We start from the raw sequence: 12,921 nt of genomic DNA, 5'->3' as shown, positions 1-12,921 counted from the left end.
ATGTCACGGAATGCAGAATCCAAGTCTTGTGAAATGTTTTGAAAATTTCCGAAACTTTGACTTTTTTAACTGACTGAACTGGAAATCCCAAATTCAATATCGCTCTAACAGGGCTAAAAAAAACTCAGAAATTTTACCCGTCCCCGAGGACTGCTTGTCCAACTTTGAAGCTAACCTGTATTTTTAAATAAATAAAAATATAATATTCTCTTATTACAAACATTTATATAAATTGTGCAATGAATTAGTAGTTACTGGGATTACATTAATAATAAAAGAAATTTAATTAAAGGAATTGGGATTACATTAGTAATAAAAGAAATACTAGGTTACTAATAGTAACCTAGTATTTCTGGCTTGAAATAATTTATTTCTTTTATGAAATAATTTAAATGACAAAGGTCAAGTTATCTCTTTATCTTTTCATTTTACAATCTTTTTTTGATATAAAAATTATTTATTGTTGAAGTAAATAAGAGTTTTTGTATTTAAATATTTTTTTTCCTTCCTATTTCTAATATTGTCATTTTTATTTTTCCTATATGCATTTTAGATATCTCTGAAATGTATGAGCTTGGATATAAGTCAGACATTCATGTAAAACTTTGCGACATCCCTTAGATATTCGAATTTCCTTGTCAGTTAGCTTACAAATTATTGTGTGTAACATTTCATTAATCGGCAAGCATGCCCAAAATTAAAAAACGTATCCATTCTAAAGTTTGCATGAAAATTAATGCATCATTGAATGATACTGATGTAACTAGGCTGTCTGAGTATTCAAAATTGGTCTGTGAATCTCAGTCGCCAGCAACACCACTTGAAATAAATAATAAATCTATATATGTACTACCTTCGTTTAATTCTAATGTAACTGACGCGATCGAAATAGATTCCTCCCCAATAAATTCAACCCTAAATAACACCAATAAAGATAATCAAGAAGATCACCCATCGGATTTAAAAAATGATTTGGCAGTATGAGCTATTGCTGATAATGTGCCTCAATCTACAATCACTAATTTGTTAAAAGTTTTAAAGAAATATCCTTGTGGTTCAAACATGTCTTTAGATGCCTGCGCACTGCTTCAAACACCTCAATGTGTAAGAGTAGAAAATATATCTAATGGTGTGTACCATCATTTTGGAATTAAGTTTATTTTATCTAAGATAAACTCTAAAAATTTATTAGATTCTGATCTAAAACTACTTGTAAATGTTGATAGCTTGCCTTTAGTGAATAGTTCAGTTAGTCAGTTATGGCAGATTTTGGGATCATTAAGTTACAACTTGAATGCACCTTGAGTTCAAGTTACAACTTGAATTCAAGGTGCATTCAAGTTATTGCACAGGAGCCCCATAGGTATATTCCATTCAAATCAGAAACCTGAAAATCCAAATCTGTTTTTAAACAAGTTTGTCGAAGAAATGAACTAATTAATTAAGAATGGTATTGTGGATAATGGGAAGCATTATAAAATGCATCTGAAGGGAATGATTTTTGATGCCTCTGTCCGAGCATTTATATTGTGCATTAAAGGCCATTCGGGTTATTCCAGTTGCAACAGATGTTTTCAGGAAGGATTATATATTAAAAAGAGAGTTTGTTTTCCTCAAGTAGATTTTGTTGAAAGACTGATTCAGATTTCAGAAACAGACTTGCAGGTGATAACCATTATAAATGTGACCCTGAATGGTTGAAAATTGTAGCCCCGTATCTCAAGTCCCATTTGAATACATACATCTTGTTTGTTTAGGGGTTATGAAAAAGCTCATGAAATTATGGCTAAAATATGATGGTAAATAGTGACTGTTTAGCAGTCTGTCAGAGGCAATCTCTGTTAAACTTTTCGGTTTCTTCAAGCATTAGTAATGATTTTGTTAGAAGACTAAGGGCATTAAGAGATTTCGAATGCTGGAAAGCTACAGAATTCAGACAATTTTTGCTTTTCATTGGGTCAATAGTTTTAAAAGGCAGCTTACGAATTGATCTGTACAGTCCGCAAAAAAAAAACGAATCACCCTGAATAACTTTCGTTCTAATGATCGGATTTTCACGAACTAAGTGTCAATCTGAATGGTTCCTGGGGGTGACCTCAAATATGTTAATTAATTAGTGCTAACTATTAATTAAGTTACGAAATCAGACACAAAAACGTACTTTCTCTGAATAAACATATAATTTTTTTTACATATTTGGAATCTAGACCCTTGAATTAGTGGGGGTAGACAAAATTTTAAAAAAATTGGGTGGTAAATTGGGCCGCAATAAAGGTTTATATATTTGGCGATAGTCCAGAAAACCGCCAAAAAAAGTCGCCTGCGCAAATAAATATTTTAAGATAACCCATTGACTAATTCAAAAGAGGAGTGCTTAATTTTACTAGGTTGCTACGCAACCAAACTCTGATAGTAAAAAAATTGAAATAATGTTCAGTGATTGCTCGGAGGGGCTTAATTTATTGTAAATAGAAAATATCTCGAAGTTTCCAGGCCATAAACAATTTTTTTAGGGGATTTCTGTCCAAAAAGCAAAAAAAAAATATTATTTTAATCTCCTTTGAAAAGTAAATTTGAATCGATTTATAAATTATTTATGATAGTTTTTAGAATTTAAATACATGAACTTTTTATCTGATATTATTTAGATTACACTGTTTTTACTATATTTATTCGAGGATTTTATACTAAAATACAATGAGCATAACTTATTATAGCTATATACAAAATTTTAGGGATAATCATTTTTACAGTTTTAATCGAGTCTTCTAGGCAAGAAAGTTTGAAGAAAAAAAAAGTGCTTGAAAAATAAATGTAGATTGTATAATAATTCTAATGCACAAGGCTTTCTATAATTTACGATATTTCTTTTTTCTATAACTCAAGGAATTGCTGAATGTTTAGTGGCATTTTAAAAAGATTGAAATATGTTATGTTTAAGAATAAGATATTGAAATAATATGTTGCATATTGTAGGATTCATTGTTTAAAAAATCGCTTCATTCTACTAGATATTTAGGTTACATCGTTTCCTTTGGATAAAGATGATTAGCAAATAGCATCCTCATGTTTCGATACATTCTGAAACTTATACGTTCGCAAATTCACCATAAAATGTCGCACAGCATATTCTTCAATTACGATAAGCTACATTTACCACCAAATACTGCTAATATGGTTATTTTTGCTTTCTTATATATATCTGATGATCTCTTTTTAAACAGAGCCCGTAAGATCCTTAAGATACTGAAATGGGGGTACAAAACCTTAAGAGATAAAATATTTAATTTCATTAACTCAAAATATCTGGTGTCAAAATGTTAATTTTTAAGTTAAATATAACTTTTACAATATTGATGTTCTTATATTTTTAAAGATCACATGAATCCTGATAAAATATTAAAATGCATATGTTTACTTTAACTAGTGTAAAATCCTTATCAAAATAATGATCAAGATCCAAATGTAAAACAGTATAATTGACGATAAAAACTCAACTGGCTTCAAAACATATGAAGAGGGAAGTAAAAGTCGACATGTTTCGAGTTTTCAAATATAATCGCCCATTCTCAAGACTTGTCGGGCTTGGATAACTTGTGACTTTTATTATTGGACGCTCAAAACATGTCTATTTTTATTATCATCTATTATTTTTTTAAATCAATGAAGTTTTTATATTTTCGATTCAGTTTCTTGGGATTATCCATTTAGTTACACAACATATTCAATTATTTCACTTGATATTAAAATAAGTTTTACATATGTTATAGGCACAGGTTCTTAGATTGAAAAAATAATAATTCACTACTTTCTAAAAAAATTAATGCAGTAAAAAAATTTTTTTTTTCTTTTGCTGCAAGCCTTAACATTTTAGTTTAAGGTCATAAAAAAATTCCGTTTACAATTGAAATTTCAAAAGTCGAATATGAAAATGGAATGTCCCCTAGTACCAGGAATCGAAATTAAATAGTAACAAGGACAACTTTTTTAAACAAGTTAGCGTTTCCGTCCTACTCGAAGTTGTTTGAAAAGGTATTTTTTATATATCGATTCCAAAGTTTATTCTACATATATTTCAGGGTATACTTTCGGAGTATTTCGATCGAGTTTATTTTTACACCCTTATTTGCTTAAAATTATTAAATAATTTACTTAAAATAAATTATTCAAGCTACATGATTTAATGCATTTATAGTATAATAATAAACGGAGCTTCCGACGCATATCCTTAACCTTAATACGGCTATCATTAAATAAATAGAATAAGCTTAGATAAATAATAAAAGTTAATTTTTCCCTCGTTTTAATTTTCAAGGAATAATATGTTTCGATCAAACAGATTTCATTCTGGAAATAGCAAAATTATTGAGTAGGTCCCTTGGAGCAATATCATTCTTATCCTCTTTTGACGAAATATAGGAAAAATTAGTTTTCACAGTTTCTGTAAAAAGTATGTTAGCCTACTTGCCACGTTTTTTTAAAAAAATTTTTTATTAAAATAAGGTCGGAAATTGTGTATTGTGTGCACAGCATCGGAATCCTTACAGATTTCAATTTTATTATTTCCTGAATAACAAAATAAGGCATTTTCCTGATAACAAATTATACTGCAATAATATCTTGGAAATCATGCTAAAGTAAAAAATTAAACTAAATAGTTTAGTATATTATCAGAAAAAAAAATCTACTTGGTATCATAAAGAGTAAAAGATATAATGAAATAATTAGTGAATCACACGTGGTCAGATAATTAAAAATTTAATTTCACAACTAAGATAGTAGGACGACATTTAAGATACTGAGATATTTTAAGACACTAAAAAAATTCGTATTCCACAGCTTTTTATGTTCGGTATCTTAATCCTCTTTGTAGTGACTTATAAAACATCAACACTATTTTAGACAATCTAAGTTGAAGTCACAAGAAAAAAAAAAAAAAAGACAATCAATAATTTATATTCTTTTTTCAAAAAAAAAATAGTATGCTAAACAAATAATCAGCTGTTTTGCATTAAATAATTTTAAACAGCTGAATGTTTTTAATTTCTTAACAAGGTTTTATTCTTAGCTAGCAGACAATAATTCTTTAAAAAAAACTTGACTATAATTTGAAAAGGAAACCTAAATTAAGGAAAATCTAAATTAAAGTTCTAAAAAAATTATTAGTATATCAATGAAGAAATAATAAACGTAAAATGGAAAAGAATAAAAATTTTAAAATGTTAAAATTTTATTAAATAGTTGGTAAAATAGTTCTGCGATACACTTCCGGAAATTTCTTTTAAGATTAGGATGATATAGGGTAAACCAACAAATGAAGGAGCATTTCATAGATATTTCTTAGAAATAAGATTTTAAACGTTTTAATTTAGATTGATTGGTAAGAGTAGCTTACTACCTAACAATAGGAAGTCCTCTAACAATGCATTTAGTTATCTGGTCTTTGAGTCTTCTCTGGAAAAAGTTTTGAATTTGTTAGTATCTGGTCAACGCCTTGTTTCTTCGACAAAATTATAAGGTCAGTGGTTGTTGTTATCCGTTTAAACTACAATTAATTGCATATAATAATGCTTTTTCTTTTCATTGTGAAAAAAAAGAATTCAAAATATGGTCATTGAAGTTACGTTTTATTTATTTTAAGCATCATAACATAAGCAAGTACTGAGATTAGGGGGTGTTTATTAACTGGATTACAGAGCGATGAAAAACCAATGTATAAACAAGTGTTCCTTTACTGAGATTTTTTCAAGTTAATGAAAATGAAAGAAAAATTTTAATTTTCTTGTACCTTTTGTCATATTATAAATCAAAATTATGTTAAAAATAAAAAAAACAACTTCTAACCAGTGAAGGAACAGGCATGTTCCTTCACTGAGAATAGATTTCCCAGTGAATGAATAGTATGTGTGAAATATGATTTTACTTGGATAATTAGTAGTTCAGCGACATAGAGGACTCCTAAAATTCAGTTAAATGTTGTATGAATAGTTCCTATAACTATTGAACTTTAAATATGCAAATTTAATTGCTAAATTTATTTAAAGAATTATAATAATAATTTATTTATTATTTATCTTCATAAATGTAGTGATTAGTTATTACATCATACCTTAGACTCCTTAATAAACTATGTTTATTAACTAAATATAACAACTAAATATAATAATAAAAGCTTGAATGGAATCTTTGCAGGATTTTGTGCCAATAATTAGCTAAATTATTATCTAATTGCCGTCTTTAATGTCCTAACGGGAACTGGTAGGAAAAATCCATTTAAAGACAATAAAGATCTCAGTGAAATATGGATGAAGTTTTTTTTAAGCGACATCCACCGATAACTCAGTGCAATGCGAAGGTAATTTCAAAAGGCAAAACTTCCCTTTGAGAATAATATTCGAAATACTGGTTTTTAGAACTTCAGAGAATCTTTAGGAGGGAAGTAGCCCTGGCATCTTTTTATAAAGTGATTGCATTTACAATGCGAATGAAACAAGAGTTGAATACTGCCCTTAAACGGGAAAAATCTGCGGCCTTAAAAATTATAAGGATTTATATTCTAAAGTACCTAGGAAAGAAAAAGTACCTCCATTGGTAGTTTTTCCTTACAGAAGAATTCATTGAGATATTACAGAATCAGTCCCTGCTACATATTTCATTGGAAAAAGCTATTCATGAAATAAAACGATGACCACAGCAACATTTTACAAATATATTGCAAATGTTTCTACCCATGGCTAATTAAAAATGCAATCAAATTTCTAATTTTGCTTCTTCTGGATAGGTATAAATCTCATATCAATTTGAATCTGAGCAAGTTTTGTTCCTCAAAACAAATTTTCTGGTTTAGTTTTCTACGTAATTCTTGGAAATCTCGTTAGATCTTGAAAACAAAAGAATTGTAAGACAATATGTCTAGAAAATTTTACATCCATTTTTAAATAAGATTTGAGGCATCAACTGATGAAGTTAAAATGCTTTTATGAAATGCGATATTTTTTCATTCGATGTAGAAAACGTTGACTGTAACAAATGCATGCAAAACAGACACCAAGAATTAATGAGCAAGACAACTTATCAACAAAACACATGCTTCGAGAGTAACGATGCGCTATTTCTTCAGAAGCTTGAGAAGGAAATCTCACAAGTTATGTTGCAAATTTTTAAAGGAACATTGACAGAAAAGTTTAATCTCCTAAATATCCAATAGCCTGTGCTTTTCTCAATATTGAAGAATTTATTTCAAAAAGAACAATTGTATAATCAAATTTTGGCTCTGAAGCTGAGACAACTAACATTAATAATGAAAGTATCTTGAAAACTGATTTTGAGATAATTCCTCTTGAGGCATTGTTAGTTGCAAAAACGATTGGTTTCATAAGTAACTACTAGATATAAGTCAATGAGAGATGGGTTTTACTCAAACTTCGAAACTCCTTTTTCTCATTTATTATCCAGTGAGGAATTCTGGAAATGGAACTGGAAAATCAAAAGAAATTTTGAAGATACATTTACATTGGCCAAAAATTTGGAAAAAAGAGGAAGGTTAAATCAAAAGAAAAAGAAATAAATTACTCATGACGAAGAGAAAAAAAATACTTAAACAGATTTTAAAAAAAAGCTTAAAAAATATGAGGAAAAGATTAAACAAAAAATGATCGAATTATAATAATAATAAAAACATCATCAGATTACACAATGATAAACATTCATAATATAGAACGGACTATTAAACTGTGAGAAAAAAATGAAAAACATTTTTTTAAAATTATGTATTCAAACATATTTTACTTTCCATTCCATGACTGAAAAAAAAGTAACATTTTCCACATTAACTATGGTTATATCGTAATTCCAAGAAAAATCTTGTTTTTAGACATTTGTGTGGCCTATGGGTTCCTAACGAGCATCAAACATTATCAAAATTAAGTGTTCATTCTCTGGAAAATTTAGTGTTTATTCACTGGTAAGAACTGTTCCTTCACTTGGTCATCTTACTACTTATTATTTAAACCACCAAAAGCTTAAAACAATATTATGTAAGTTATCTAACTTTTTTTACATAATTTGCATTTAATAACAAATATGTCGACACCATCATTTAGCTAAAATTACAAATTTTGAAATTTTTATAAATTTTTTTTAAAGGCAAGCTAAGCTTAAGTGTTCCTTCATTGTTTAGTTTACCCTATAAGATGTTGAGAAATTTGCGATGTTGTGAGAGATGTTTAAAAATGTTGACTACGTATTTTTATTAATATTTATAAAATATATATTCAAGAAATTGATAAATATATTATTCCAAATCTATGCATACGTATGTATATTATTGAAATTGTATCAGTTATTGAAAAAAAAATAAAAAAAAAAATAATCACATTAAATAAGCACAATCTGGTGTATTCTATCAGAAGCACGCTTTTTTGAAACTAGGCATTTGTTGAATAAAGTGTTTTTTATTCAAAATTCTCTACTAAATTGCAAATAAATTATTAAATGACTAAAAAAGAAACATCGTATTTTATAGTGTGAAAGAAATAAAAATAAAAAGATTAGCAAACGATTATTAGCGAAAAAACTATGAATGAAATTTTACGCTACGCGCGAGAAGTCAAGTTCCTCCCAAGTTTATCACATTTTAATATTAATCGCCCCAATTAGTTATTTCTTTATTGTCGCCAAATTATTTTTTTAAAAATAATTAATTTTAATTTTTCTCAGCTTCTAATAAATAAAAACAGTTGAAACTTTAGATTTTTCAATTGAAAAATATGTAAATTAATATGGTATAAAAAAATTCATACCTTATAATTCAATATTTTTTCATCCTCACTTTAATTAAATAATAAAAAATAATAAATAATTATTAAAAATTATTTTTTGCATGAAATTATCTTTGGGTAAATGAGTTTTATGAGTGGGTGCAATTTTTTTTGAATTGCTTCATTAGTTTTGAAAATATGACTGAAAACGCAAAAAGCGAAATTAACATTAAGGGATACGAACTTTGAATCGCTCTCCTGACCAAACTATGGGGACCACATTTCCCAGATTGCGGCTACCCCCTATATTTTGAAGATAAGAAATCCAAATATGTAAAAAAAAATGCATGTTTATTCAGAGAAAGTACGTTTTTGTGTCTGATTTCGTAACTTAATTAATAGTTAGCACTAATTAATTAGCATATTTGAGGTCACCCCCAGGAACCATTCAGATTGACACTTAGTTCGTGAAAATCCGATCATTAGAACGAAAGTTATTCAGGGTGATTCGTTTTTTTTTTTGCGGACTGTACATGCACTTTTTGCTATTACATTGTTCGATAAAGGTTTTTATATATTGCCATGGCTTGTAACTCTAATATTGCCATTATGAATTTTGCTCATTCTTGGCTGCTATGTTTTGTTAAAGGTTTTCCATTTTTATACGGAAGAGAACACATGTCTCACAATATTCATTGCTTACTCCATCTTTCTTAAGATGTATTAATTTCTAAAGATGTATTAATTCCATCTATCTTTCTAAGATGTAAAAAATTTTAACTTGAAATTTTGTTTTCATTTTTTATAATATTTTTATTTCTTTATTCACGTATATATCTAAAATATGTAAATGTTCAAAAGTATGTTTAATTTTGTGTTATATGGATAATGACCAAGTGTATCAAAACAATGTTTCCATGCAGACATGATTGCTTGAATGTAATGGATTATTGTATATATAGCTTTTAATTTAAAAAAATCATAAACTTAGTATTTCTTTATTTTAATTTTTTTTGATATTGTAATTGCTTTATTCTTGTATATATCTGAAATATGTAACTGTTCAGAAGTATTTTTAATTTTGCATTATATGGATAATGCCGAACAATTTTGCAATTGTTAAGTTTCTATTGACTGATGAGGTTGCAGTTGTGCCAGTGACCTGATTGTCAACAAAAGGACGTGTGTGGCCTCCTTCAAAAGCGTATGAAGTTAGGAAACTTGTTGTGAAGCTAACTAAGGCTTCTCCAGATTGGATTTGCCATGAAGCAGAACTTTTGGGTGAATATGTTAATAACTTATTTCTAAGAGTAATTATTATTATTTTTTGTTCAAATGCAATTTCAACTGGTATGTATATAACAGTTAAGACACAATGTTTACATATGATTAAATAGGATGTGATGAACTATGTATAATTTTTGTTATTTAATTAATGTGTTCCTCTCAGGTATGACCTCAGAGTGCTGTATATTTCACTAATTTCATTCTTGGATAATAATTTTATCCCTGAATAATGACCCAAACCTTGGATTATAAACTAACTTTGTGTTCTCTACTGCACACTTAATATTTATTTTTAAATCTTTTCAAAATTACTTTCTCAGCATTTTATTACTATATTTATTAATGTCTAATAGTTTGGTTATTCTGAAGTTTAGTTTGAGTAGTTCGGAAGTTAGTTAGTTAGGAAGAATAGTTTGGTTATTGGCACTGAAAATACCTTTATATTATGTTAAACTTCAACAAAAATAATATTGTTTTCTAAACATAAACTAATTTATTCTGTGAATTATTTAAAAAAAAATATAAAATAAATAAAGAGAAGAAAAAAATTATGAAATTAAGAAGAAAAAAAAAGATTAGCTGTCAATTTTTACTATTTGTTTTCTTAAGAAAAATTTTTATTCCTTAAGTAAAATTTTTTATGAGTTAGTATTTAACAATAATTGCAAAAGCTATGAGCTATCACTCAAATAATGTGCCCTTATTTACAATGCATCAATTCACAAAAATTTGTTTAAATATTTTGTTCATTGTCTGACTCGAGGCATTTTTAGAAGAAAAAAATTTAAATTTGAAAAATAATTGTCTAATATATACAAGCAAGGTAGGTAATAAAATGTGATGAAATCTACCTTCGTTTTCTAACATAACAGGGTGCCTAGTGTATTTAAAAAGTGCTTACAGGTGCTTATTTTTGATTTTCGTATTTTAAAAGCCATTTAAGATGGGTTTTTTTATTGTGGGTTTGTAAAAAGTGCTTAATTTTCTATCTTTTAAAAAGAGATTTTTTTTAGATTCTCAATTGTTGTCGTAAATTACGAAAAAAACATGATTTTCACGATTTTCTTTGCAATATTTAACCGAAACTAGTTTAAGTTTTGAAAAATGTGTTTCTATATTTTTGGGAAGTGATAAACAATATTTCTTGAGTGCTCATTTTTTGTTGAAAAATTTCACCATGCATGCTGTATAAATATTATTACTGTATCCTTAAATGATAAAGTATGCTTGGGTACGTTTAAGAAGCAAAAATGTGGAGAAAGGTACAACAAAAATGTTTGGAACCAATGTACCAATAAATTTACCACTGGTCTTTTTATTTTCACCGGCACACATTTTAGAATTTTTTTTTCTTAGCATAAATTAAAAGGATTTTCATGCTCTTTCTGGTAGACTTCTCCATAATTCCTACTATTTTTATCAATCAAATTAGATTTAACTTATTGCTTTTAACTAGATTAGAAAAATGATTAATGTGTACTTTATAGTGGCAAAATCGGGCATATCATTCTGTATGCAATCAAAAAGTTAAAATTTATTGAGAGTAAATGCTATTTTAAAAAGTCACCTTTAACTTTTTTACACATTTTTTACTTTCACTTATTTCTGTAAACAAACTAAACTACAGAAACAAAATTTAAAATTTTAACTAATTTTATGAAAGAAAATTTTCTAATAGAGAATGGAGAGGTAAAAAATTCTGTAGAAGGAAAAAAGGAAAGAATAGGTATTTTTCTTGAATGTCATTAATAAATATTTAATGTTTTTAGGTGCTGTGAGGAGAAATCCTTTAATCCAGGACAAAGCAACAGACCATGAAATTGAAAAAGCTATAAAATAACTGGTTGCGGCATGCAAAAGCAAGAAATGTTCCTTCATTAAAAAATTTTAAATTGTAAATTCGCGATCGCAACGCTCGAGTACGCCGTCTAGCGGGAGCCTGTAAATATCGGACATTAATTTATCACGTTTTCATTTAGTTCCATCAAAGTCATTGACTCAATCAGACGCCATTTTTTAGCAGCAAATAAGAAACAAAATTTCCCTAAGGAAAAGGCCGAAGAACTTGAAAAAAATCTCCAGAATATTAGTAAATCTTTCAGGAACAGAACACGCCAAACATTTGAAGAAAAATTCCTCAATAATATTTAATTTCTATTATCAACAAACTTGCAACTGATGACTTCCGATTTCGGATACTGTTACAGATGTGTGTATTAAGGTAAAATGCATTTCTTCTGTCTTCAATTCATTACGAATTAAAGTGAAGTCAACATTGCTTTCGTCATTCCAGTGAATAAATATGAATTCAGAACATACAGAATTGTAGTAGTTATAGCATATTCTTCTTCGTTATAGAATAGTATATATTTCTGTATCCATATAATTCGGAAAACAACAATAAAAAATTATCCAAGTTACTTGAAATAGTGCCATTTGTGCTGATTCTTAATTAATTTAAATCGTTTTCTTGGTAAGTTTTTTTTAATTTTGTAAGAATAAGTTCAACTAGAATTCAGCTACATATTCAAATTCATATCAATTATAAAATTTTGCTGTGTAGTATGTTATCTAAAAGTAATGAAGGTATAAACTATGTATCTATTATTTGAGAATAAAGTTTTCAAACAAGGAACTTATCATTTTGGAATTCTCCAGGAATCATAAATCAGGTAAGTGCAATGATTTTTACAATAAAAAATTTGCTTGTAAATATTTTTTTTTTCATTTGATGATGGTTCTCTACAGAATGGTTTTTTACGTCTGATTAAGAACTATAAGAATAATAAAAAAAGAAACAATATGAAAGTTTTTATTTCAATGTTAAGAATTCTTAAAATCGTTTTTTTTTATCCTAAGAATTCTTTATTTTCCG

The 12,921-nt window shown here is 27.7% G+C and overlaps 1 pseudogene across 1 annotated transcript; it reads left to right on the top strand.

Moving 5' to 3' along the window:
• Positions 1-11,941, top strand: LOC147803059 (uncharacterized; annotated as a pseudogene). The gene is made up of 5 exons (XR_015429583.1): positions 1-28; positions 986-1,300; positions 1,442-1,993; positions 9,326-10,040; positions 11,816-11,941. The product of XR_015429583.1 is annotated as an uncharacterized LOC147803059 (transcript).
• Positions 11,942-12,921: the final 980 nt, after the last annotated feature.

Source organism: Parasteatoda tepidariorum, chromosome 10 (assembly GCF_982258835.1).
Source record: "Parasteatoda tepidariorum strain Cologne lab strain chromosome 10, Ptep-v5.0, whole genome shotgun sequence".
Classification (NCBI taxonomy): Eukaryota; Metazoa; Arthropoda; class Arachnida; order Araneae; family Theridiidae; genus Parasteatoda; species Parasteatoda tepidariorum.
This window is presented reverse-complemented; position numbering and strand designations above follow the sequence as displayed.